General features: G+C 43.7%; 1 protein-coding gene across 1 annotated transcript in view; it reads right to left on the bottom strand.

Annotated features, from left to right (window-relative positions):
* LOC144684607 (cytosolic arginine sensor for mTORC1 subunit 2) overlaps nt 1–26,985 on the bottom strand; it is a 192,168-nt gene that overhangs the window by 164,825 nt on the left and 358 nt on the right. The window lies entirely within an intron of this gene.

Below are 26,985 nucleotides of genomic sequence, written 5' to 3'. Positions count from 1 at the left end.
TGGTCTGTATTAAGTTACCCCACCCCCAATAATCACAAATTTTATTTCAGAGTTACATCTCCCTGGGTTGGGGTTAATTTGAGAGTTGAGGTTGGGATCAGATGGAAATCTGGGGTCTGACTTTTATGGGGGTGGGGGGAGGATAATGCTCATCCTCCTCACACCCACCACCCCCCACCCCCGCTGCCCCCAACCCCAGAAGAAAAATCGGTCTCGAATCGACTGACTTTAAACAAGGCCAACCAGGAATGCTCCGGACAGCCTTAGGGAGGTGAGGATTGGACCTCCACCCTTCGATAGGAGGAAGTCCCACTCTCGAGAGCTGCCACTCAATCTGATTGCCCAGCAGCTCCTGCAGTGACAGAACTGAGCAGTATGCACTACTGGGAATGCAAGGAGACCCACAGATGAAGAGGACATGGCCACCGGACTCAGGTAGTCCGAGGTTTTGAATGAGGAAGGATCGGGAGCCCAGAGGGGGATATGAGGGGATGGGTGAGGTAGTGGGTTTTGAAGGCCAGATGGGAAGGTACAAAAGGTTAGGGGGAAGAGTGGTGGGATAAGATTGTGGGGGTAACCCCCTTCCTTCCCATCCTTTCACCAAAGCTGGTGAAAAAACAACCTGCCATTCTTGTCCATCTTCTTCCAGACAGCATATTATGGTGGCAGAGGTGGATTGAGGGCCTTAAGTGGACAATAACTGGCCAATTAAGGGCCTCAATAGACCTAAGGGTGGATGGCCTAGTAGGCGCCTTACCCACCCCACTCCTCATATTATGGGGACCGGGTGGGACTGCGGTGGACTAACTACCTGACATGTTTTAAGTGTCCCCTCACCGAAACCATCCATAGGTTTAGAATCATATTGAGGCCTGGTTTAAGGGTTCAGGCCCAGGGACAAAAGTTGAGGGATGGGGCCAAATCTTCCTCTGGGCTCAGGAAAACCTGACCTGCGCACTTTTCATGGCTCACAAACTGCACACCCGACCCATGTGTGACTTCACACGTCATTTTGTCTTTTCACACCGGGGTCAGATTCACAGTGTAGTTTTCTAGTGGTGTGGAGTGTGGGTGTGGAGGCAGACCAGTTAGAAGGCTCACCTTGGCTCTCCAATACTGTATCCCAGCTCTCAACAATATCTAAATGTCCCCTAAACTCACCCTCACCTCCCCACCCACCCCCATGCTAGCCCATAGCCCCTAAGATCGCAATGCCACCCCACGCTCCATGTGTCCTTCATGCCCCCTCAGATCACCTACACCACCCCAAACCACCTCTATGCCCCCATGTATACTCCATGCCCCTCAGATCACCCACCCCTATTCCACCTATATGCCCCTCCCATGCGTTTTCCATAGCCATTCATCAATGCACTATGTACAGTGCTCAGATTCCATGCAATGTCAATGGAAAATATTTTACATTTCTTGGTGGGAAAAGGACTTCTCATCATCTAATAAAAGCCCCCATGTCATTGGTAATGCAAAAAAATGCATTGTACCATGTGAAAAACTACCTTGTAGTACTATTAGCATGTGTCAACAAGTCAGAAACCACATCAAAGGGGCCATCTGTTATTACAATTTCTTGGAATTGTCATTTGATTTCATATGAATGGATGGAACACCTACTGTGCTACATTAGCACCTGAAACTCAACCAAGCATTAATAGTGGACATAGCTGTCCAGGCAACAGACTGCTCTCTGGGAAGGATAGAGCAGAAAGCGCTCATTTCAAGTCAAAGCAGAATGTCGGTCATTCAATGTAAGGCAGCAGGTGGTTAAATTTTTTTCAAGTGTAGATTTTTTTCAAGTGTGGAAACCATATTTTTATTTAAAGCAAAGTAGAAAAGGTGACAGCACAGGCTGACAGGACATTTTGTAACATTTTTTCACTGCATTATGGAGCTTTCTTCATTTGAAGGACACTGTGATGCATGTAAACAAATACACAAGACTGGTCAATATAAGGGCCAAGCTACCTTTAAAGGACAGGACCCTGTGATGGGTTACAGTGTTAAAAACATATCTACATTACAATGCAGCTACCTAAAGTGATATTTGAAGGAGTCAAACATTTCGTATTTAATGTTCATGACTCCTCAGCAAGCTTTACATTTTCTTCACAAACTCTCAACTTCACAGTGCAGGACACTAGTACCACCCCAATAGTAACAGGTAGTGCAGAGGATATAGAGAAGGAGGAACTTAGAACAATCACCATCACTAGAGAAAAAGTACTGAGCAAACTATTGGGATTAAAGGGTGACAAGTCCCCAGGACCTGATGGCCTACATCCCAGGGTCTGAAAGGAAGTGGCAGCGGAGATAGTTGATGCATTGGCTATAATGTTCCAAAATTCCCTAGATTCTGGAAAGGTTCCAGTGGATTGGAAAAATGCTAATATAATGCCCTTAATCAAAAAGAGGAGGAGGCAGAAAGTAGGAAACTATAGACCAGTTAGTTTAATGTCTGTAGTTGGGAAATTGTTGGAATCCATTATTAAGGAAGTAGTAATGGGGCATTTGGAAAGTCAAAATGCAATCCAACAGAGTCAGCATGGTTTTATGAAGAGTAAATCGTGTTTGACTAATTTGCTAGAGTTCTTTGAAGATGTGACAAGCGAAGTGGATAATGGGGATCCTGTAGATGTAGTATATCTGGACTTCCAGAAGGCCTTTGATAAAGTGCTGAACAAAAGATTAATACACAAGATAAGATCACACAGAGTTAGGGGTAATATATTAGCTTGGATAGAGGACTGGCTAACCAACAGAAAGCAGAGAGTCGGGATAAATGGGTCTTTTTCTGGATGGCAAGCTGTAACTAGTGGGGTGCCACAGGGTTCGGTCCTTGGACCCCAACTATTTACAATCTATATTAATGACTTGGATTCAGGGATAGAGGTACAATAGCTAAATTTGCAGATGACACCAAACTAGGTGGGAAAGTAAGTTGCAATGAAGAAATAAGAAATTTACAAATGGATATGGACAGGTTAGGTGAATGGGCCAAAATTTGGCAAATGGAGTTTAACGTGGATAAGTGTGAGGTTATCCATTTTTCTCGGAAGAATAAAAAGGCGACTTATTATTTAAATGGAGAGAAACTTCAGAATGCTTCAGTGCAGAGGGATCTGGGTATCCTCGTGCATGAATCTCTGAAAGCTATTATGCAGGTACAGCAGGTAATAAGGAAGGCAAATGGAATTTTGGCATTTATTGCTAAAGGAATAGAGTATAAAAATAGGGAAGTGTAGTTGCAGCTGTACAAGGCATTGGTGAGACCGGACCTGGAGTACTGTGCACAGTTTTGGTCCCCTTACTTGAGGAAGGATGTAGTTGCACTGGAGGTGGTTCAGGGGAAGTTCACTAGATTGATTCCAGAGATGCGGGGCTTATCTTATGAGGAGAGATTGAGCAGTTTAGGCCTATACTCACTAGAGTTTTGAAGGATGAGAGGAGATCTAATTGAGGTATATAAGCTAAAGGAGATAGACAAAGTAGATGTGGAGCAGATGATTCCCCTTCTGGGGCATTCTAGAACGAGAGGCCATAGTTTTAGGCTAAGGGGTGGTGGATTTAAATCAGAGATGAGGAGGAATTACGTTTCTCAAAGGGTCGTGAATCTGTGGAATTCACTACCTCAGAGATCAGTGGATGCCGGGGCGCTGAAGAAATTTAAGGAGGAGTTAGACAGATTTTTAATTAGTAACGGGTTGAAAGGTTATGGGTAGAGGGCGGGAAATTGGAGTTGAGGCCGAAATGAGATCAGCCATGATCATAATGAATGGCGGGGCAGGCTCGAGGGGCTGAATTCTACTCCTGCTCCTAGTTCTTATGTTCAAACCTGGCATGCTTTTAATGGGCTTTCAAACCCCGCACCACTAGACGAAAATGGTGTGCGGAAGGAAATCTGATTTTCAAACCCATTTAAAATGGGGAACCCGACCTCAGCGGTGGTGGCTGTGTGTTTTCTACTCTAGGCATTCTCAACTCGCAAAAAGGGCAGAGGAAAATGGCGCCTGGTCGGGCAGGACTGCAGAGGCAAATCATATTCCCTCCAAACGAAAACTAAGTGTGGCCGTCTATCCACCAAAACGCATCTCCCCACCCTGACAAAAATTTGGTCCATGGAGAGAGAAATTCAAATATTTATGAAGGAGATAGTTCTGACAGATCGAGAGAAAGCAAAAAGAGAGCTGGAGCAATTCACAGATTTAGTGAAAGAAGTTCACAAACACAGGCATATAAAGACAGATAGGCAAACAGACAAAGAGGGCAGAATTTAATGCCCTCCCCCATGGCGAGTTTCATGGCGTGGGGGGGGCAGGGGGGTCATTTAATCAGGTGGGAAGGTGCTGGATGTGGACTCTGCCTCCAACCCGATTAAGTCCGGGCGGGGAGGGTCATGGACGGCTTTCCTGCCCCGCTGCCACATATGGCTGTTAAATGGACAATGAAGGGCTCACTCCGTCACTGCTGTTATTTACCCAGTGGTAGGCGGGTAACTCACTAAGCTGGAAGCCCGAAAAGCAAAGCCTATCTGGGTTGGTTGCAGTCTTCTATGGTGAGGTGGGGTGGGTTCTGCATTCAAAGGCACTCAGTGCCTCATCAAGGGACCTGACATCAGGATGGGGTGGACCGCTGATAACCAACTCCCTGCAGTTGCTGCCGACCCCCTCCATCCCTGCCCCGTGACCCCGCCCCACGACCCCACCCCCCGCCTCCTGTCATCACTCACCAGTGCCTGGTCCCATCAGCGATCCTGGGTCTTGGGTGGGTGTAGTACCGACAGCAGCCACTTCCTTCCCATTGGCGCTCTCTTGGCAGGCGGGACTTCCGCCCTTGGGGTCCTTGATCTGGGGAAGGCCCAACACTGTCCAGTTAACTGCCTGATTGGCACTTAATTCAGCAGGCCTTCCTGAAAAGAGGCGACGCAGGGCTCTCACCAGTTCTCCAGCCAGCGGGCAAGACCTCCCTTTGCCTCGATTAAATACCCCCCTCAAGGAGAGAGGTACAATGTGGCACAGAGAGAGTCAGGCGCATGGGCAGTACCAGAAGTTCAGATACATGATAACAGAAAGGCACAGGCATGCAAGGACAGAGAGAAAATGGGGCAGAGAGAGAGAAAGAGAGAGAAGTTCAGACATTCAGTGGAAAAGAGAGCCTCAAACCCAAGTTCATACAGGGACAGAAGAAATAAAACAACAAACACATACGGGAGGCGGAATTTAATGTTCCCGATGTGCGCCACCAGTTGGAAAATTATGTACCTCTGAGGCATTTAACTGGGGAGCATTGGGTCATCCCCAGAATTTAGGACCTGATGGCAGAAATCCCGCTTGGTTACTATAAGGACAAAAAACCTGGGTATAAAGTGTGCGCAAATATTAGTAGCTTATCACTTTTCACCTCCAAGGGATTGAGATTTTCGAATGAATGGCGTTTGTACCAAGTAACATCTAGCCGGAGTGCACGTTTAACATCTCTCAGAAAAAAAGTGCAGAACACAAACTGTTGAAAGCTCACATCACTGTGGGATGTCGCTGAAAAAGCAGAGGAAGGCACTCTTGAAAAAATTTGTGACAACCCCAATGCATCTCATCTAAAGGTGACTTGTGCAATTTTCTGCTCTCCATACTACCCTGCTCAAAAGAGACCTTATTCTGACCACTTTGGCTTGCTGGAACGTCAAAGTGCAAATGGTGTTGACACGGGAATCGGGTTGCATTCCCGCTAGTGCTGCAGAAATTAGGGACCATATAGCTACCTAGATGAGAAAGAAAATTTGCCAGCATATCAAAGTAATCGAGGGTAAGATTTTGATTCTTATTGATGAATCCACAAGCCTAAGTACCAAAACTGCCCTAGTCATTTACTTGACATGTGAAAGCGATAAGAAGGATGATCCACACTTCATGTTTTTACATCTGACAACTTCCAGATCAAAAAGCTGATACAGTAGTTAAGCATCTTCTTGAATATCTCGGGAAACATGGCTCTGATGACTCCTACCTGAAGCAGCATCTTTTAGCGTTTGCTAGTGGTGGAGTGAGTGTTCTGCTGGGCATAAATCAAGTGTAGCTCACAGACTTATGGAGCAATACCCAGATATTATTCTTTGGCATTGCCTGAACCATAGATTAGAACTTGTAGTGGGCGATTCGGTGACAGAAGTCAGTGGAGTGAACCATTTCCATTCGTTTATGAATAAATTATATTCTTGTGTAAAACAGATCACCTCTCAATCAGAAGCAATTGATAGAATGCACAGCTGAATTAGAACAACACATTTCCAAAACTGGCCGCATTTTAAGCCCCAGATGGTTCCAAGTTCATTTCAAACAGTGTCGGCTGTGTGCTGCAACTTTGAAGCATTATGCGCTCATTTTGAGCTGGCAATGAAAGATGAAACAAGGTTCGCATCTGACAGGAAAACCTATGAGGGTCTGTTCAAGAGAATTTCCTCAAAACAGTTTCTCTTAGGCTTAGCTCTGATGTATGACACATTACATGAACTTGGCATGCTCCCAGATTGGTTGCAGAAATGCACCACAATCATTGTGGTATGTAGACAAATTGATCCTTCGCAACATACGCTTTTTGCGTGGATGAAAGAGCGACCTGGCACAAAAACTCTTGAGGCCAAAGTTGCAGTCACACAAGGAAAGTTTCAAACGGTCTTGTTAGGCAGCAACAGTAAGATTATCAGCATCAACTATCAGCAGTTTCTTACCAGTCTCGGTAGTAATTTAGAAAATTGAATGTTCATAACCATGTCATTGGAAGGCTCTCATTCAGCCTCTGCAGCCCAATCCAGTTATGCACTCTGATCGACCGATTGTGCATTCTTGACAAAGATTATTGGCCAGCTGAAATGCCACCAGGTTACGGAGAATCAGCAATAGCTTCTCTCAGCGCGCAGTTTAAATTGTCATCTACTCCTGTAATCAATGCATTCAGAGATTATGGGGAGGAAGCTGGACAACACATTCCCCAGGACTTAAAACCATGACTAAATTGTACACATGTAATCCCAAGCAGCACTGCAGAATGTGAGTGAGGATTCAGTCAAACGAACTTAATTATAACACCAACACGCTCAAGAGTTCTAATAAGCCAGGTATCAGCATTCATGTTTGTCAGACTACACAGAGCCCCCCCCCCAACCCCCCCGCCTGACGCAGTGGGATCCAACGCATATTTCACAAACTGGCTGCGATGTCACCGATCGGCAGAGGACTCAAGGACAAGACCAGCCTCTCCCTCTAGCACATGTGTGGAGTCAGACCTATTGTGAAGCGTTAGTTGCAGAAATTCAAGAAGTGTCATGGTATCAAGTTTTTGACAGTTTGAGGTGATAAAGCCTCGCAGACCATGATGCCACTGGAAAATCTACTGATGAGTTTTCAATGCTCGTTTCAGACGAAAACCTTTTGCCTGAAAAAATTTACAATGCTGACGAAGCGAATCCGTTCCTAGGCAAACGCTAGCAACGGCTGAGGAGAGTGCACCAACGGGTTTTAAGGATGCTAAGGATCAGTTGACTGTCCTTGGTTGTGCCAATGCCACTGGCACACACAAATGTAAATTAACTGTAATTAAGGAGAGGAAACTTATTACAGGTACCCTACGTTTATTATTCAGTGATACATCTTACTTTTCTAGCCATTTTATTGACTTTAGACTATAGCTAGCCTGGGCTTAGGCTAGTGTGATGTAAGTAGGCCTAGTCCTATATGCCGTACCTGAAAACCGAAACGCGATCGGCCTTGAGGATTTTAGATAATGGATACTTGACCTGTAAAATGTTGCATAATGAAATTCTAGCTTCTCTAAAGACTAATGATTCAAAATACCACACAGTTCAAAATAAAATGCCTATTGCCTACCGGCATTAATATTTTTCACTTAAAAAGCATAGTTCACTGATTTTTGGGGACTCATATGATTAATACATAGGAAAACAACGTAACAGTAGATTTAGAAATAATATGGCAACACATTTTCTTTGAGCTCCTGCACCTCAAAATTTCCCACACCACCACTGCCTGGGACAAAGATCAGTTTTGGTTATTTGCAGACACAATTGGGCAATTGTGTGAGTGCATCACTGATGGGAACATGCTTCCTAAACAAGAAAATAAAATAATTTTTCTTCAGAGCTTCAAGATTTTATACTATCCCCACCTCAGGTCAGAGTTCATGGTTTTAGATTTCCTGCACCAATTTTCTTCCCTCTTCTCCTGAAGGCACAGTCATACTTGAGTAACATTCCAAAGGTGTCAGCAACCTCCGATACCTCATCTAGGTGATCATAATTCATATATGTGACAAGAGGGGAACTGTGAGTAGATCAAACCGTGAGAGCTTTGCAGTCAAGCTCTGTATTCTTCCTAACTAACATCCGCATCTGGGCATTTACCAGTGGATAGTGAACCAAGTTGAATCATCCCCTTCTCAGCCCAGAGGTACTGAGGTTCTGAAGGAGAGTCATGCTCGACTTGAAAGTTGGCCTGGATTTTCATGGAGTCGAGTTGACTCGGAAGCTCTTTAAAAATGGCGGGCGGGTCCCAATCCCAGGATTCCTGACCCCATTTCCAGGTTGTGCGACTTTTGGGAGTGCATTTAAAGGGGGTGGGCTGCTTCCTGTCAGAAGCCCACATCTGGCACTCCCATCCTGGCCGGCTCCATTGTGAAGATAAATAAGTATCTCCTGCTCTTCCACAATTTTCATGGAGTTGGGCCAGATTTTAAAGAGTCGTGGTTCACAGCCTCTTAGAGGAATCATGAACCCTGGTCTGCATGAGGGGACCTTTTAAAAGGTAGGTTCATAAGGTCCCCCTCATGTGCCCTGTGCTAAGTTATGCCTCCCCACCCACCTCCATGTCCCCTCATGCCCTCTATGTCAGGCTCTGCCCTTCCACCCACCATGTCCCTCATGCCCCCGATGCCGGGCTCTAGCACTTGTACCCCTTGATCCACTGTACACTTTCTAGAACCCATGAACACCATAGTGTAAAGTGGGATGTTTTGAAAAAAGCTTTGAAACAGTGTCATCCTTTGATCACTTTCTGGTATGAAGAAAAGGTCAGGACAGCAAACTAATAAATGTGTCAATTATCCAGTTGTAGTTTCAAAAACAATAGACCATAAACACTTGGAAGCCACTTGAATTAGGTCAACAAACATAGTGAAATTGACAGCAGAGATCAGAGACCTGAGCTGTCAATCAAACAATGTTTCTTCTGGGGCGCAGGTGTTCTGTTCTTCTAATAGCTGTCTGGGCTCTCAGCCAAGTCTCATTATGTACGCCTTGTCTCGAGGATGAAAATTCAGGCCATTATGTCTGCTTCTCTCCACAGATTCTGCCAGACCTGCTGAGTATTACCAGCACTTACAGTTTTTATTTCAAATTTCCAGCATCCGCAGTATTTTGCTTTTATTTATATAAGCACTGAGGGTAACTGTTGCATCACTGGCCTGGCTGAGATCCGCAAATTCAGAGTGTGCTTTGTAAGTTTGAAGTTATCTGCCTTCATGCTTTATATACATCCCATTTACACACTCTTCTTTTTCAAACTACTTTAATAGAATTTGTTTTAAATTTTAATCTTGGAATCTTTTGTGCTTCCTCAGAATTAAAAGGAATCAACTACCTTGTAGGCAGTTACTAGGCTGCATGAAATCTTGTCTCATTCATCAAATGTGCAAGTAACCCGATCACATAATCCTGAGTACCCTGAATCTAACCTGAGGCATTCAAACAGACCATACTCCACTCTGCAGCAGGATAATCACATAAAAGGTCCCCAAATGCACTAAAAAGTTAGGTTCATTATTTTCCAGGTCTTACTTTTTATAGCAGGATTGCCATACTCCTAGATTGTGAAGTAAGCAAGCCATGGTTGTAACATTGGTAATACTTATTTAACATTAACCAGAAGAATTGCATTTAAATCTCAAAATTCAACTGGATATTTCACTTTCAGATTTTTAAAAGAAAGTTGATTAGAACCATAAATATCAAATGTACAAAGCTGCGTGGAGTTTTCAATGCCCGGTCAAAAGAGGCCAATTTGTGCTTAAATTTTGCTGAGCGTCCCAAAGTCAACTGCATAAGAAAGTTTTCATGTAAATATCCCGAGACATCACTTGCATTATACTATCGAAAACCTCAATTAGCGGGTTAGTGCTTTATTAAAATAAAATGCTTGGAGCCAGGCAGACCAGGAGAGTCACAGGTTCAATCCGGTGACTGTGCTTTCAACTGATCTCGGCCAAATGAGCGGTAAAAGCTCTACAATTCATTTCCGTGCCCTGCCCCTGGATTAGGATGGAGAAAATCAACCAAGGATTTGGCTCCATCGGCAACAGCGCCTGCTGGGTATTTGCACCTGAGCGGGAGGGCTCAGGTGTGATACCACCCACCCTCTTTTAACTTTCATGATCATGACTCACACGTGAATAGTAGCCACGTGAACAGGTACTGGAAGGAAGGAAGCAGTCAGTTTTCTCAAAGGGGAGATGGATAGACCATTATGGAGAATAAGAAAACTGGCATCCAAACTAAACAAAGCATAGATGTGGAGTCCCACATTTAGTGTGTGTACTTTCTGCTCCAAGTTATAATGTCATAATCTCCATGTCTCCATGTCCCTTTTAAGACCACATTGCATATGGCAAATTGTTCATAATAAGTTACAATAAATGAGGAAAGATTAAAAACTAGCAAATCCGGTAACTTAAAAGCAATGGCTAAATTTGTTGCAGACTAACTGCCTCCTCCCCCCGCTTTCATGAATTTCTTGTTGATTAAAATTCACAACTAGCACAAAATATTAAAAATCGCAGAATTATTTAATCTTTATAATCCATTCCTTAATCAAATGACCCAAGTTAAACTATTAAACAGCCGTGACCATATACACATAAATACAACTGAATCTTGAATATATAAATCTTATTTGATAAAAAAATGAGAAACGTGTTCGTTGTAGATGGTATTTTCATCGATGAAACAGATGTTCCTGTTGCTAGCAAACCATTGGTAAAAGACTGGCAATGGCAAATGGATTGATTACTGGTCCTATAAGAAGCTGTGTCTATTGTTTGTGGACCTTCTGAGGGTCACTGATCTCAGTGCGTTATGTTTACTCAAAACCTGGCTTTAATGGGTCTCCCTTTGTTAGGGCTCAAAAAAGGATTTGAAAATATTAGTCTTTCACCTGATTTGAATACAATGGTTATCTTAGCAAGCAAGCTCTGAGGGAAGTATGTTCTCAATAAACAAGTGACCTCATGAGGGACTCCAGCTATCTTCATGGAATAGCCAGATCCTTTTTTAAACTGACAGGATAAAGCCCATTTAATGCTGGTTGAACAATTACAACTGACACATTCTTATCTCTCATCTTAAGACAAAAACTTACCAGCTCCCTGAGACCTCATTAGGTAAATTCATCACTTTATAATGGAACTGAGTCAATCAGACCAGGAGGTGCTTAATGTGTTCTGAATTATGTGATCTCAGCCTGAGTGTGAGGGACTAAGACCTCATCTTGTGTATTTTTTTACAAAAAATATAGAGATATGCTCAATGCTAATTCTAAAAATTTCAAACCAGACAAAGACCTAAAATGGCTGAATCTATGTCTGTCTGTGACCCCGAACAAAAGAAGCTACCCAGCAGTAATGGAAACTCACACGTTATTATCCCTGAAGAGCCACTAATGACCCCCTGTGGGCTGCACAGACCAAATTCAAAGATGGGTTAAACAAAGACCATCTGCATTTCATAACCCAGGCTGGTCAAAAGGAGTCTGCTCATCTGCTAAGACAAAGAGTCCCGCAACCTTCCTTTCGATTCTTAACGGTTGAGACATTTAACAATCTTGGGGACCCAGAACAGGGACACATGCCCTTTGTCAGAGACAGCGTGAAGAGTTGGGAGTCATGCGACATGGGCCTCTGGCTTGTGGAACCTGTACTATTGCCTTGTTGAACTCAGCAAAGAGTCACTCTGCTTTTTTATCATTTGGCTAGCAGCCGCACAGACAAGGAGCTCTGGCCCAGGTTGGACACCTGGTCCCATCTACATTGCTTCTGCTGGAAATTCTGTACCATCACCAACAAGACTGATTCATCTCTGCATGCCTATCTCATTGTGTGAACTCAACACCACCAGAAAAGTGAATTATACAGAATTGGTTTTCAACCCGCTGGCCTCCATGAAGGAATTCCCCATTGGACTTTGATTCTAGACTCTGGAACTCCACGTGAAACAATATTTCTTTTCTCTGTTGGCTCTACACTTTCTTTCTCTACCCCTCTTTTACTGTATGAATGCAAAGGAGGCAACATTGTGATGCTCCTCCTGCGTTTTAAAAAATTCATTCATAAATGCACCAGCATTTATTGCCCATCCGTGATTTCCCTTATTCAAAAGGCAATTCTTTAAGAGTCAACCACATTGTTGTGTGTCTGGAGTCACATGTAGGCATTAGTGAACCAAGTGAGTTTTTACAACAATCAGCAATGGTTTCATGGTCATCAGCAGACTTTTAATTCCAGATTCTTTTTTTATTGAATTCAAATTCCACCATCTGCCATGGTTGTATTTGAACCCAAGTCCCCAGATAACACCCTGGTTACCAGTCCACTGACAATACCACTATGTCACCACCTCCCCTCAGTTTGATCATGTGAAAATAAACTAACCCTTTGAGTTCATCCTATCTCAAGTTTGCTGTGGGATTATTAATAGAAAATTGGATCACACCGAGGGGTTGGGAAAAACGCCACCACTTATAAAGGAGGGGAGCAAATCAAAAACACCTTTCTGTTTACAGACAGGTGGTGAGAAATAAATTAGTGCTGTTTAAATTAACCCCCTTCCTGTCTGTAACACTGAGCAGCAATGGGTGTGTTATAATTGGTTTAGGAGAGTTCCCCTCCCTCAGTCACTCCCCAGTGAGCCTGGATGGAGATTGCATGCATGGTTAGGAGGCATGGACGAATCAGTGTGCTCACATGTGAGAACTGGCCCCCAGAAACTGGCCAACAGATCTGAAGTAGCAACCCAGTCAGCACTTTGCAGGGACAATGGAAGAACATAAAGGGGGGCAGAGGTGTTGGGGAATCTTTATTAAAAAAAAAGTCTCCTGAAATGTGCTATTCTTGACAAATCCAAGATGTTGGTGTCCAAATGATCCAGTGATATTTGGGAAGTTGGATATCGCCACAATATGCATTCTGGAATAGAACCCCTCTGTGATGTTTAAGCTTACTCATTATGGCACAGGATTACAAACTTCTGTTTAAAAACTTTACCAAGTTGCATTTGCCTCATAAGTAGAGCATATCAACCTTTACTGATTACACGCCATCCTGAATTGAAACTTTATCTATTCTTCTCTATCACGAGATCAAAATTCTGGAACTCCCTCCCTAATGGATCAGAAGGGCCAACACAATCACTTCAATAGTATAAAGGCACACAAAACAGTTCAGAAAATAAAGTGCTTCAAAGGGGAACCCCGACATCTGAAGAGAGGAAAGAAAGGTACACATTTTGGGGGCCCCTTTAACAGGGCAGTCAGTACCTGAAACATTAATTCTCTTTTCTCTTTAACAGTTGCTTCCAGACCAAATGCCAATGTCATGCCAGTGTTTTCTGTTTTTGTTTAAGATTTACCTTATTTGCAATGGTTTTTTTTTTTGCAGTGGTTGTTGCTCCAAATGTAAGGAGAATATCACGTGCGAGTACCGATACCATGGTCTAAATTTTCATCCTTGAGGCGGGTAGTGGGAGTTGGGAAAATTCCCAGCTTCACATGCCCGCTTCGAGAGAAAGCGGTTATGGAGATGCTATCTTCATTGCCAGGGGGTGGGTGCGGGCTGCAGTCAGGGATTTGGCCGGGAAAGAGCTTGCAGGCAACCACAGCAGCTGCCAAGTGCCAAGGCAGACTGTTTAAAAGGCCATCTTGGTGCTGTGGGACTTCATACCAATTATAATGAAAAAACTAAGATCCTCTAGCCCTCCCCACATTTTCCATGCCCCATCCATGCCACCTCATGCCCCTCCACCCACTCCCATGGCCCTCATGCCCCTACCCAAGCCAAGCTATGGCACCTCCATATGCATTCACCCATTACAGACTGTATGAAACCAGTGAACCCTATAGTGACAGAAGGATGTTTTAAAAAAGCTTTAAAAAAGAACATTCATTCATTACTTTCCACTTTCTTAAAAAAAAACTTTTACTACAAGCCAATAAAGGTGTCGATCATCCAAACTCTTTAAAGTATCAGCAACAGAAACTGCAAGCGCTGAAACCTCTTAATCTTGTGTAAATAAACATTGTGGAATTGACAAACGTGATTAGAGAGCCAGAGCTGTCAATCAAGCAATGTTTTCCCTGGGGCTCAGCTGTTTCAATACACTAATGGATTTCTGGCTCTCAGCCAAGAATGCCTAATGAGGTTTGCCACACCTTTTGCCTCTCTATGCAACCCCCATGGACCCTCTTACCCTCCATGCCAACCTATGGCCCTCTACCTACCACCCATAGCCCCCATATCCTTCATGCCAACTTATACCCCTCTACTCACCACATGGCTCCAATACCCTCCATGCCAACCAATGCCCCACCCACCACCTTTTGCCCTTACACCTACCATGCCAACTCACCAAGTATCCAGCATGGGCAGACTTCAGGAACCACGCTGAGATTAAATGAAATGAAGTTCTATGGGCAGATTCTACGTGTCGGCGAGCAGGGGCGGAGCCCGCTCGCCGACGCATAAAATGACACGCGGTGACGTCGGGGGGGGAACTCCCGATGTCACCGCAACTGATTTAAACTTTCATGAAGGCGGGGGCGCAGCAAAATCAGCTGCGTTCCTGCCGACCTATCAATGGCCAATTGAGGCCATTGACAGGGTCAGTTAAGCAATTAAAGGACCTGCCCATCCAGCCTTAAGGTTGGCGGGCAGGCCAGGAGTCCCGGCGGGGAATAGAAAAAACATGAAACCTCATCCATGAGCAGGATAAGGTTTCATGTAGGCTTTAAAAAATTTTAATAAAGATTGTGTAAAAAATTATGGACATGTAAGGGAAATTTTATTTTTCTACTTTTATCTTTTTTACATGTAGAGCCGATCTCCCTGAGGCAGCACTTAGCCTCAGGGAGATGAGTGCGCTCTTTCGTGCGCATGCGCGAAAGAGCACACTCTCGATTTTGGGATTTCTCCCCCCCGCCCGCACAGGGAGCGCATAGCGCCTCTGTGCAGACATCATGCTGGGCAGGCCTTAATTGGCCTACCCACATAAAATGGTGCCGCGCCTCGGATCAGGGGTGCCGATCAGATCTGCGCCCGTACGTGCCCACCCATCAACTTGCCCCCCCGATGGGGGTAAATGTCAGCTCAATGTGTCTATTGCAGACTCTATTTTTAAAAACATTCTCATTCATAAAATCCCATTTGCTACATTTACATTCTTTCAATCACACAGTACCTCATAAGAACAAACATTTCATTCAAGTGCCTAATCCGCCATAAAAACAAGCTTTGGAATTCATATTACTGTCAAGGGATCCATAACCACTTTGGAGCTGTCCATCAAACTGTGAAATGGAAGGAAGCCCAATGTGATAACGGAAGGTTGCGGAATCAGTCAGGTAGCACAAATCCAGTAACACTAGCCTTCAGGCTTATGTCAACAGGGTGAAATAGCAGACAATATTTTTTTTAACATGCCACACAGTTTTTTCAAAGATTTAAAGGGCAGCAGTTTTACACACCTTGATGTTGATGAGATGATGGCGTAGTGGTAATGTCACTAGGTAAGTAATCCATGCAGGCCCAGGCTAATTCTATGGGGATGTGGGTTCAAATCCCACCATGGCAACTCACAGAATTTAATTTCAATGAATAAAGTCTGGATTTGAAGGCTAGTCTCATTAATGGTGACCTTGTCATAGGGAAAAACCCATCTGGTTCACTAATATTCTTTAGGGAAGGAAATTTGCTGTCCTGGTCTGGCCTACATGCGACTCCAGATACACAGCAAAGCAGTTGACTCTTAACTGCACTCTGAAATGGCCCAGCAAGCCATTCAATTCAAGGGCAATTAGGGATGGGAAACAAATGCTGGCCTTGCCAGTGACATCTGCATCTCATCAAAGAATAAATAAGGACAGTTTGACAGCTCTCTTGACAGTTGCAACGAGTTGATGCACTTTTTACACACATTCATGTTGCTCTTTTAACAATCCCAAAGGGTACCTTACCTCTCCCAAATGTCTGCCGGGAACATATCCAAAGGAGTACCCTACCTCTACAAAAGGGTACTCCACCTCTCCAAAGGACTCCGCAAAGGTTAGACCTGGTCCTAGCAGGTTTAATCTGCGCAGGTCCCGTTTCCCACTCCTGGCTAACGAAAATGAGGCACTGCTGGAGGCAGCTGCTGTTTTATATGAGCAGCTGCTCTGCAAAACATGCGTGTGCAAATCCCGACCTGGGCCCATTCCCAACCCTGCGAAAATGGTAGGTGCCACATTTTGGGGCGGGACTTCCACATTTTGGCCTCTTCTGCCATTTTTACAATGACAGAAAGGCAAAAATTCAAGCCTACGGTTCATAACACCTCTGAGGTGCCGTGAACCACAACTCTTTGAAAAGCCCCAGGAAAATTGTGGAGGATTAGGACATGCCTGTTCCCACAATGGAGCCAGCCAGGTTGGGAGTGCAGGGTGCAGGCTTGTGACCCCGAACCGGTGCCTTAAAAGGCAGTCCTGAAAATTGGAAACCCCGGGAATGGGGTTGGGAATCCCAGAATTGGGACTTGCCCGTCATCCTCAAAGGGCACCCCAGTCATGCTGACTTGGAGAGAATCGAGGCCCATATGAACAGCAGGAGACAGCTCACAATCACCCGCTCAAGTGCAATTAGGAATGGCAATAAATGCTGGCCTTGCCCGTGACACCCACATCACAAGAATGAATTAAAAAAATTAAAAACTGAATTTTAAGAATTATTCTGTGGAGACCGGGGCTGTGGGGGAACCATCAGGACACAACGCTACTCACAGTGCTAATAGAGCAACCAGGCTAGAGAGACATTGCACAGCACATCCACTAACCACTGCTTGCATGTAACTAGGGAATTAAAGATCCTCTAAAGCACATATTATTTTGAAAAGTGTTCTTTTTAAATATAGGGTTGCTCTATGGGTTAGTACTTATAACAGTCAGTACTTACCCACAGAATTACCATCACTTGTAACAACTTCACGTCCAAAACCCTGGTTATCTGAACTCTCAATATCAAACTCATTACATTTGGAGCAACAACCACTGCGGGAAAAAAAATCACTGCAAATAATCTAAATCTGAAATGCAAACAGAAAATGTTGACAAGACATAGCATTTCATTTGCCAGCAACTGTTAAGAGAAAAGATTAATTAATATTTCAGATACTGACCACCCTGACAAAGGGGACCGACTCCCTGAAGTGATAAACTTTCTTTCCTCTCTGCAGATGTTGGATTCCCCTTTGAAGTAGTTTGTTTTCTGAACTGTTTTGTGAGGCCTTTACACCACTGAAGTGATGGTGTTGGCCCTTCTGATCCATTCATGGACACCTGGCCCTCCTTAACCTAACATCAGCAATGTTTCCTCTGCTGAGGCTCTCAGGAAATTAGCGATTTACAATTATTGTGATAGTTTACTTGCATTGTTGCCCCCACTGCCAACTCCCCTCCTGCCCAAGTTGGTAATTGTTAAGTTCAGAAGAGAAGGATTTGCATTTCTAGAGTTCAAGATGTCCCAAGGCACTACTGACATACTTTTGAAGTGTAGTCACTGTTGTAATGTAGGAAACACAACAGCCAATTTATGCACAGCAAGATCCCACAAACAGAAATCTGATAATGCCCAAATAATCTGTTTTAGTGATGTGAGTTGAGGGATGAATATTGGCCAGGCCAGTGGAGAATTCCCCTACTCTTCTTCAAAAGGGTGTAATGGGATCTTTCATTTCCACCTGAGAGTGCAAACGGAGGTGCAGGATTTTCCCTGCACACTTCGAGACCCCAATGTTAGGCTCAAATGGGGATAGGGGGATGGGGGTGTCAGAAGCCTGCACTGTATGCGGAACGGTCACCTGGCTGTGATTTTCCCTGAATTGACCAATTAGTGGCCAGATGGTAGGCTCACCATCCAATCAAGGAGGGCAGACAGACTCTTGAAGCTGGAAGGCCAACAGAAGGCCCTGCAGCAGTAAACACCAGGAGGGTGTTTTTTCAGGTAGAGAGAGAGAAGGTGCCCCAGGATGGAGGAGCCCCCTCTTCAACTTTCTAAAATGTTAAGTAAAAAACAAGAACCTTTCCATAGGGCTGCCTGCAGCTGCAGCTAGGACCAGATAGGTAGGTGGGGGTTGGCCTCAAAGCCTGCTTGGAATAGCTGCCACTGAAGTCTGCCACTGGAAGGCTGTCTCCAGGCAGCTGGCCTGTTCCCCGATGCCATCAGGGTCCCAGAGGCCGACTTCTGACAATAGGCCTTAATTGGCCTTCGAATCATGTTAATCGGCTACCCTCTGCTTGCGAGCACTGGGGTCTCAGATTAAAGTCTCATTTGAAAGGAGGAACCTCTGACAGTGCAGCACTCCCTCAGTAGTACACTGGAATGGTCTAGATTTTGTGCTCCAGTCTCTGGATTAGAACTTCAACCCACAATCTTCTGACTCAGTGCACAGGTGCCACCTACACTGCCACGGCTGACACAAAGAACATTTCTGTAACAATCGCATAAAGCTTTTTTCCAGTAGGAGGGTAAAAAAAAACTCCCCTTTCACTCAAGTCCCGCTCAGCTCCATTCTAAATTACAAATGCAATCTTCATGGATCACAGTTATTGCAACAAGGCCTATTCAAATGTTAAAGCCCTCTAAATTTGCTGTACACTGCATTATTAAACATTTGTCATGGGAGTTGGCTCAGCAAATTTTAACAATTAAAAGGTTCCACGAACAAAACCAGGCTGAGGGATCGATGGCCTGATAGCTACAATCGTGCCAACTGTCAGTGTTTTGTAGCGACAGTCAGGGTTTTGGGGGCCAGGTCACTATTTGCTATCCCAAATCAGTGTTAATTAAGTCCATCTCTCCTACCAAAGCACTTCCTACCTGGCTCGAGAAAAACTGCAGCACTCTGTAAAAGGCTGGGGAGTTGAAATGAGGAGTAGTAATTCCTGAGAATCAGGTCCAGAGGTGGGGAGTGGCAGCCTTTGTGGGATAGTGGAACTTAGATGTAGGTAAGTGATTGCTGAGTCCAAAGATCACTTTTTGTTTTTAAAAATCTTAAAGAATGTATTACTTTGCAGTACGTGTTTGAAATTAATCAAATGCATCATCCCTGATCCTAAATTCCCAATAATTTTGTGCCTTCAGCATTTCCCCTTCGGGCTTCCCTGTGCTTATATTCTGTGCAAGTGTTATGTATATTTATCATTTTAGTTACAAAGCCCATGCAACTACTTGTCCTCACATGTCTGGGTCATTCTTCAATTGTCAACTTTTTACATGCTGTGCCAGTTTTTGAAGTTGTTGTTTGGCTTTGCTACTTTTTTTTTAAATTTGTCAAGAAGCTGTTTTGAATAGAGTGCTCCAGTTATTCGGCACCAAGCAAATGCAGCGCTGGGCCAAATGTCAAGTTTTCTTGGCGGGACAGCACTGAAAGCTAATCTACATCAGCTGTGGCTCAGTTGGCAATACTCTCACCTAAACCAAAAGGTTGTGGGTTCAAGCCTCCACTCAGGCAAATAATCAAGGCTGACACTGGGGGTTTTAGTTACAAGGTGAGGTTGGGAAATGCTGAGGCAAAGGAGGTTGAGGGGAGATTTGATAGAAGTGTACAAGATTGTGACAGGCCTAGAAAAAGGTAGACAAGGAAAACCCATTCCCATTAGCCGATTGTACAAGGACTATGGGATACAGAGTTAAGAGCTTTGGTAAGAAATGAGAGAAGGGGGGGAAATGTGAGGAAGAACTTTTTTACGCAGCAAGTGGTAATGACCTGGAACTCGCTGCCACCGTGGGTGGTGGAAGTGGAAGCAATCAATGATTTCAAAAAGAAATTGGATGGGAGCTTGAGGGAAATTAACTTGCAGGACCGAGCCGGGGGAATGGGACTGACTGGATTGCTCTGCGGAGATCTGGCATGGATTCAATGGCCCAATGGCCTCCTTCTGTGCGTAAATAACTCTATGACTTCAGTGGAGGTACCACAGAGGTGCCATCTTTCAGGTGAGACGTTAAACTAAGGCCCCTTCTGCCCTCTTGTTTGACTTCAAAATTAAAGTTGTCCTGGTCATTTCTTATCTCCCAAATGTTCAGCTAATGGATATTTGCAGGATCTTATTGTGTGTCACTTAGCTGCCACATTTCACTAGATTACACAGCGGCTAACACTCCAAAAATACTTCATTGGCTGTGAAGCACTTAGGACATCCTGAAATCGTGAAAGGTACTCATATAAATGCAAACACTTTCCTCCTTTAATTCCACAGCTTTGCACTCTGCGTAAAGAAGAGATTGGACCACAACACAGAAACCGTGATGCCCTAACCGACATTCCCTGAAAGTCAAGATTGAAAACTTAGCTCTGAGTGTGTTGCAGGTGGAGGGGATTGATAAGAGGAGAAAAGTTTTAAAACTTTTCCTGAGGTCAGTTTTAAATCAACGGCACAAGTTTAAAAGGACCTTCCAAAGTGCAACCACTATAAACAGTGTAGTCACTGACTCAGCACTTAGATGTTAAAGACCTTTGCATTAGTTGGTCACACAGATGCATACCATCATGCCTCAGGAGCCACATATAAAGTTTAAATCCACTTCCCTGTTAATTTGCATAAATCTAACAGATATTTGTAATCAAAGGTCTCCACCAATGAAGAAACAATATTAAGTGAAGCCCACCTGCAAGTTCCCTCCAAGCCACTCACCATCCTGACTTGGAACTATATTGCTGTTCTTTCAATGTTGCTTAGTCAAAACTGGAGCTCAGCACACCCCCGCCCCCCAACAGCCCTGTGGGTGTACCTGCACCAATTGGACTGCAGCAGTTCAAGGCAACAACTCACCACCACCTTCTCAAGGGCAATTAGGGATGGGCAATAAATGCTGGCCTAGCCAGTGACACACACATCTCATGACTGAATAAACAAAAAAAAACTGCAAACTTCAAGATCCACAAAATTCAAACAGCCAGTAACAAACAGACATATAAATAACTGAAATAAAAACAGAAAGTGCTGGAAATACTCAGCAGGTCTGGCAGCATCTGAGGAGAGAGAAACAGTTAATGTTTCAAGTCCAATATGACTCTTCAGAAAAGTCATATTCAACTTCAAACATTAACTATGTTTCTCCCTCCGCAGATGCTGCCAGGCCTGCCGAACATTTCTAGCACTTTCTGTTTTTATTTCAGATTTCCAGCATCCGCGGTACTTTGCTTTTATTTTAGTAAAAATAACTGAGTTGCATTGGATTTCGAGGGACAGGTAGCGAAGACTGGCGGAGATGCACTGCAGCAGGTAAGTCACAATGTAACATGTGAAGAAACTTGTCCTTTCAAAGGCAGGCCAAAGAGTATTGGCAGTGTAAGTAGGCGATGACCATACTAAAGCTAGCTTCAAACAAGAAACAGTCTCAGGGTATAAACTGGAGGACAATGTGAATGCAGGGTTTAACTTGGCAGGCACCTAGATGGATTTTTTTTTTCTTTTAATTCATTTAAAACATAGGTGCACACGTTACTGAGGTGGTACAACCCTTCCATGCCTAAATAACCATGGCTAGTGAATAATGATGATGCAGATAAAACAATAAAAAGCAGTGTTGTTTAAAAGAGTTTCTTAAGCAAACTGGAAAGCTTTGAGGCAATAAAGTCAAAAGATTACAACTGTAATAAAAGGTTTGAGAAGCAGTTAATCATTTCCACTCTTGTTTCCTTCATGCCAATAGTGCCCTATTTAATCTGGGCACAAGCAATGATGGCAACAAAGTATGCTGTCTAAAGTGTTAACATTGAAGGTTATGAAGTTATGATTCAAATGTCACAAGAGCAAAATACACAACTATAGAAAAAAAATAATAGTTTTCATTAATATAACACACACATGCTATTTCTAGCATTGTTAGTGTTTACATCAATGTTTTAAGGTGCAATTTGCTTTAGCGCAAAACACTTGGACATTTTCACCATAGCACAAATGGACGCGTCTCATATTTGTTTTTCAGGATAAACTATGACACGATGAGGAAGAGATAGGATAAAAGCACACACACGCATGGTATGGTTTCCACGTCACTCCACCATTAGAAGTAGCCATGGGGATAATATGAGAAAATATCTCACCAATTTGACAAAAAAACCCCCTGAGAATATGTTTTAGTTACTGGGGTGGCAATGTACGAACAAAGAATGTCATGGGCACATGATGCAAAGCACAGATAGTTGGCAGCGTTTCTAAATCATGACTCCAGGGCATGATGGGAGAAAAGCCACTTTCCAAATTTAGTAAAATTCAGAAATGAGTTCCGAGTTACTTAGATATGAAGCTGATTCTTGCTGGCAGGTGAATAAGACTCATGAATGATGCATGCATGGAGACTGATAAAGTTTGCTTGAAAACAGCTGAATCATTATTGAGCCAGTGAAGTCAAGTTAGTGTCCCACACCTCTCCCCGTTCTCTTTGACAGAGGAAACAATAGAAATAGATTTTTGAAAAAGAATCCAACTCTTCACTCACTGAAGCTAGCTTGTGCTATATAGCAGACCAACTAACCACAACAATGTCATCTAACTCAATACAATTTAGGAAGAACTAGTGTCCCTCCCTTCTACACCTGAATAAAAACAATATATATAAACTGGATTTCAGCAGAATACATTGACATGCAGTTCAATATTTGGGAGGGACATTTGTTTGTAAATAAAATGATCAAATTTGTCACTTTGAAAGAATATACAGACAGAATTCTGTAAGTGAGATCAATAATGCAGCTTACTCAATTACTCAAATCACAACTGCACAATCGGTGGACGCCCATTCTGAATCAGGAAATTGAAGCATTAATTAGTTTGTTGACCTTGAAAGGTTTCATTGAAGTTAGACACACATACACAAACCTATGGCTGCCTTAATTCACATTTTCAAGTAACTTCACATGACTTTTCATTACTCACTGAGCGCTCAGTTGTTTTCCATCAGGAATACACAAACATATAGCGCTGCATCATAGTAAAATGGAATTCAGTCAGACTCTCTCTTAGGCCAAATGAGCCTCACCAAAATATCAGTCATGACTCAACTGGTAACACTCTTGCCTCTGAATCAGAAGGCTGTGGGTTCAAGTTCCACTCTAGGCATTTGAGCACAAATATCTAGGCTGACACCATTGTTGGGGGTGTTGTCCTTTGGCTGAGATGTGGGTGGAAAAGGTCACATGACACTATTTTGAAGAAGAGTAGGGGGCGTCCTCCCTTGTCCTGGCCAATATTTATCTCTCAAACAACATCACTAAAACAGATTTTCTGGTCATTATCACATTGCTATTTATGGGAGGTTGCTGAGCGTAATTTGGCTGCCGCATTACCTACATTACAACAGTACTTGCACTTGAAATAATACTTCATTGGCTGTAAGGCACTTTAAGTCATCCTGAGGTCATGAAAGGTGAAATTCTTTCACATCATCTTTTCAATCTCCCACCTGCAGTATAACACTCTTTTATCACCTCTAGCTCCTCAGACACCAGCTGCCCTTGCCTGTATTTGTGTTCCAGATCAAACTCGATTTCCAACCCTTGCTTTGGCCTTTTGCATTTCACCACCAAGTTGAAAAAAGGGCTTTAATTTCTGCCTAACCGAGGTTGAGGTGGTCTTGTGGGTAACATCCCAGAAACTCCAGGTTTAAGTCCCACTCCAGGACTCGCGTGAAACAGAAGGTGCAGTCATAATGCAGGCGAACAGGTTGATTATCAACCCGTAAGTCCTTCCGATATGCCTGTAGAAGGTGGTAAGAGTGGGAGAGTCTCCTGGCCAGCCATGCTCGATGTGGAGTGGTGCCCCTCAAGCTATAGTCCTTGGTGACAGGCTGGTGACCTGTTCCAGGAAAAACTAGCGCTGGAAACAGGCATAAGCACATGCTTTGACTGTCTCATCACACGAGGCATGGGGTGCTTTTAAGTCAAAATCTAGCCAAGGCTCAGTGGGAGTATTCTTGCCTCACAGTCTGCCTGGGGGTTCAAGTTCCAACCTACAGACCTGTGCACATAATCTAGACAGATGCTCAAGTGTAATACTGAAGGAACACTGAACTGTTGGACGTGCTGTCTTTCAGATGAGATGTTAAACCGGGGCCCTGTCTTCCCTCTCAGGTGGATGTAAAAAATCCCCTGACACTATCCAAAGAAGAGCAGGACAGTTATCGCTGGTGTCGTGGCCAATATTTATACCTCAATCAACATCACTAAATCAGATTATCAGTTCATGATCACATTGCTGTTTGAGGGCCCATGTTGAATGGAAATTGGCTGCTGCATTTCTTACAACAGTGACTACACTTCAAAAGTACTGTGAACAGCTTTGGGACATCCAGAGGTCATAAAAGGCCCAGCATAAATACAATTTTCTTTCTTTACATTCCTTCACCCTATCTCATCCCCCAGCATCTATTATGTAGGCATTTTGTTATGTTGCCAGCTCAAGATAAATTTGCTTTAACTAAATGATAAAAGTGCAGCAAACTTCTTTCTCCAAAGACATTCTATATTTGACTGCCATTTGTCACTTTGCTGGAAAAGTTGAGAGATAAGTGAATCAGCCAAGGGGAAATTGTTTCAAAGCAGCTCACAAAGTACAAGAAGTTAAGATTCAAAACTACTAGGACTCTCCGTGTTCTCCTGCCTGCCCAATGTCTACATGCTGATATCATCATTCTATCTTCCATACTTTCTGCACAGCTGTAGTGCCTCTTCTAGGGACTACAAATCATTCAGTCACCCAGGCTTTCAAAATACTGTTGTCACTATTCAGCCCCTCCTCTAGATTTACAAGCTCCTCACCACTAGCTATTTACTGCAACCCTCCTGTCTCTCGCCTGCTGCTCTGCACCTTCAATCTTGTACTTGCCCATGACTGTTCAATAGACAGTGTGATTCTGGCTGTTGCTGCCATGCTGGAAACCCTTTCTGCTCCTGTTCTTGTCTACTTTGGTTCCTGTAATTACAAAAACGGGGTTTCCGCCTCAGGTTTACTCAAACCACACAGTTATGGCCCCGCGGGTTCTTCCCTGCTCCTACCAAGTGCTGCGGTCTATTTTTCAAACCAACACCATGCATTCTGTGTACAAGTGTAAATGAGCTGAATAATGTCGCTTTCAACCGATTACGTAAACGGCAGGGGGAAATCTATCCGAGATTCGGTGCAGTCAGTGCACATTCATGCATTTCATTTTACAATGCTGTAATGTCCTGTGTGCTGCATTACAGCTACAAAGTGCATCGTTTAAGAGAGCCAGTAACGCAAACCAGACTGCCACTTGCTTTGAATCAAAGCTCATAATGTCAGCTTTTTTTTTTGGGGCAAACTCTGGACGTAATTTTTGCAATGCAAGAAAGCGAGCACCGAACTTTTAAAAAATTGTTGCAGCCCCTATAGGCGAACGTGCACAACACGTTAGGATCTGAACTAAACAAATCCCCTCATCATGTTTTCTTTTAAACTTTAGCTGCAAGATGAAGTACCGCGGCGCTAAACAGGTTTATTTGTGTAGTCGTTTTAACTTTCCGGCTGCATTGGGACTCAGTTGTCATGAAGATGAATTAACTTCAGTTGCATTTTCGCATCGGCATGATTAACTGTGGACTATTCCGCCACGCCGAGCCTAACCAGAGAGCAAGCCACATAACATAAGAAATGCATCGAAAGTATTTTCCAAAAAAAACCAGAAAGAGCATTTTCACTAAAAAAAAAGTGCAATTCAAAAAAAAAAGTGCAATTTGTATAAATATCAGATTATGACGGCGAGCGGTTTAAATTAGCAGATGCAAAGCCTTACTCTTAAATCCCAGCTGATACCCCATAATGTCTGAAAGTTATTTGTTTTAAAACGACAAATGGGATTTCTACAGTATCTGCTTGCTCCACTGTGCTAAAACAAAGGCGATAAAACTCTCAGCTGGGATCGCTACACATTCAGTAAACCTGGAAAACAAGACCCGAAGATTGGATTGTCTTAACAAAAAAAAAGGTGCATAAATATTCATCGTGATTTTGTCTTAACAAAGCGGAAAAATAAATACTAAAAACTGATTTTTTTTTGGTGGTGAGGGGGCGGGGTTGGTCTACATAACGCAGCTCGGGTTGCCTCTGTGTGCGCGATCAGGTGTCATTGCAATGAAGCTGGCTTTCTCTGTGAAATCAAGTGTAGATTCCCTCTCCAGCAAGCGCTGCATTAAAAAAATGCTGCTTGGATATTGCCCTATGCTCAGTTATCCTCTTCCCTGTTACGCCGGCTTGCTTCCAGCTCCCGGAGTCGAAGACCGATCCGCTTGCCCCGTTTTTCATTTCCAACACCCACCACCTCCACCACCCCCCCTTCCTTCCCGGTCTCGTTTTTCATTTCAACTCCACTTTCCCGCTGTGTTCCCATCACATTGTCCGTGGGTTTGACAATGACCGTTTGCACTAGGCCCTGCTAACTAGCTAGGTTGCTGTCCCTTTTTTTGGGTGAAATAACAGTTCCAGTCAATACTGCCAGTTACCTTCTCTCTAGCCCCCCATGTCCAAGCAATGACATCAACTCTTGTTTTTTTCCTCTCTCTCTCTCTCTCCTCCGGCGCAGTTTCAATTTAAAAGCAGAACTGTAAAGAGTCTCAATTGCCTTTTTATGTTCCTTCCCCCACACCACCAC

This window comes from Cetorhinus maximus, chromosome 9 (assembly GCF_964194155.1).
Source record: "Cetorhinus maximus chromosome 9, sCetMax3.hap1.1, whole genome shotgun sequence".
In the NCBI taxonomy this organism is placed as follows: Eukaryota; Metazoa; Chordata; class Chondrichthyes; order Lamniformes; family Cetorhinidae; genus Cetorhinus; species Cetorhinus maximus.
This window is presented reverse-complemented; position numbering and strand designations above follow the sequence as displayed.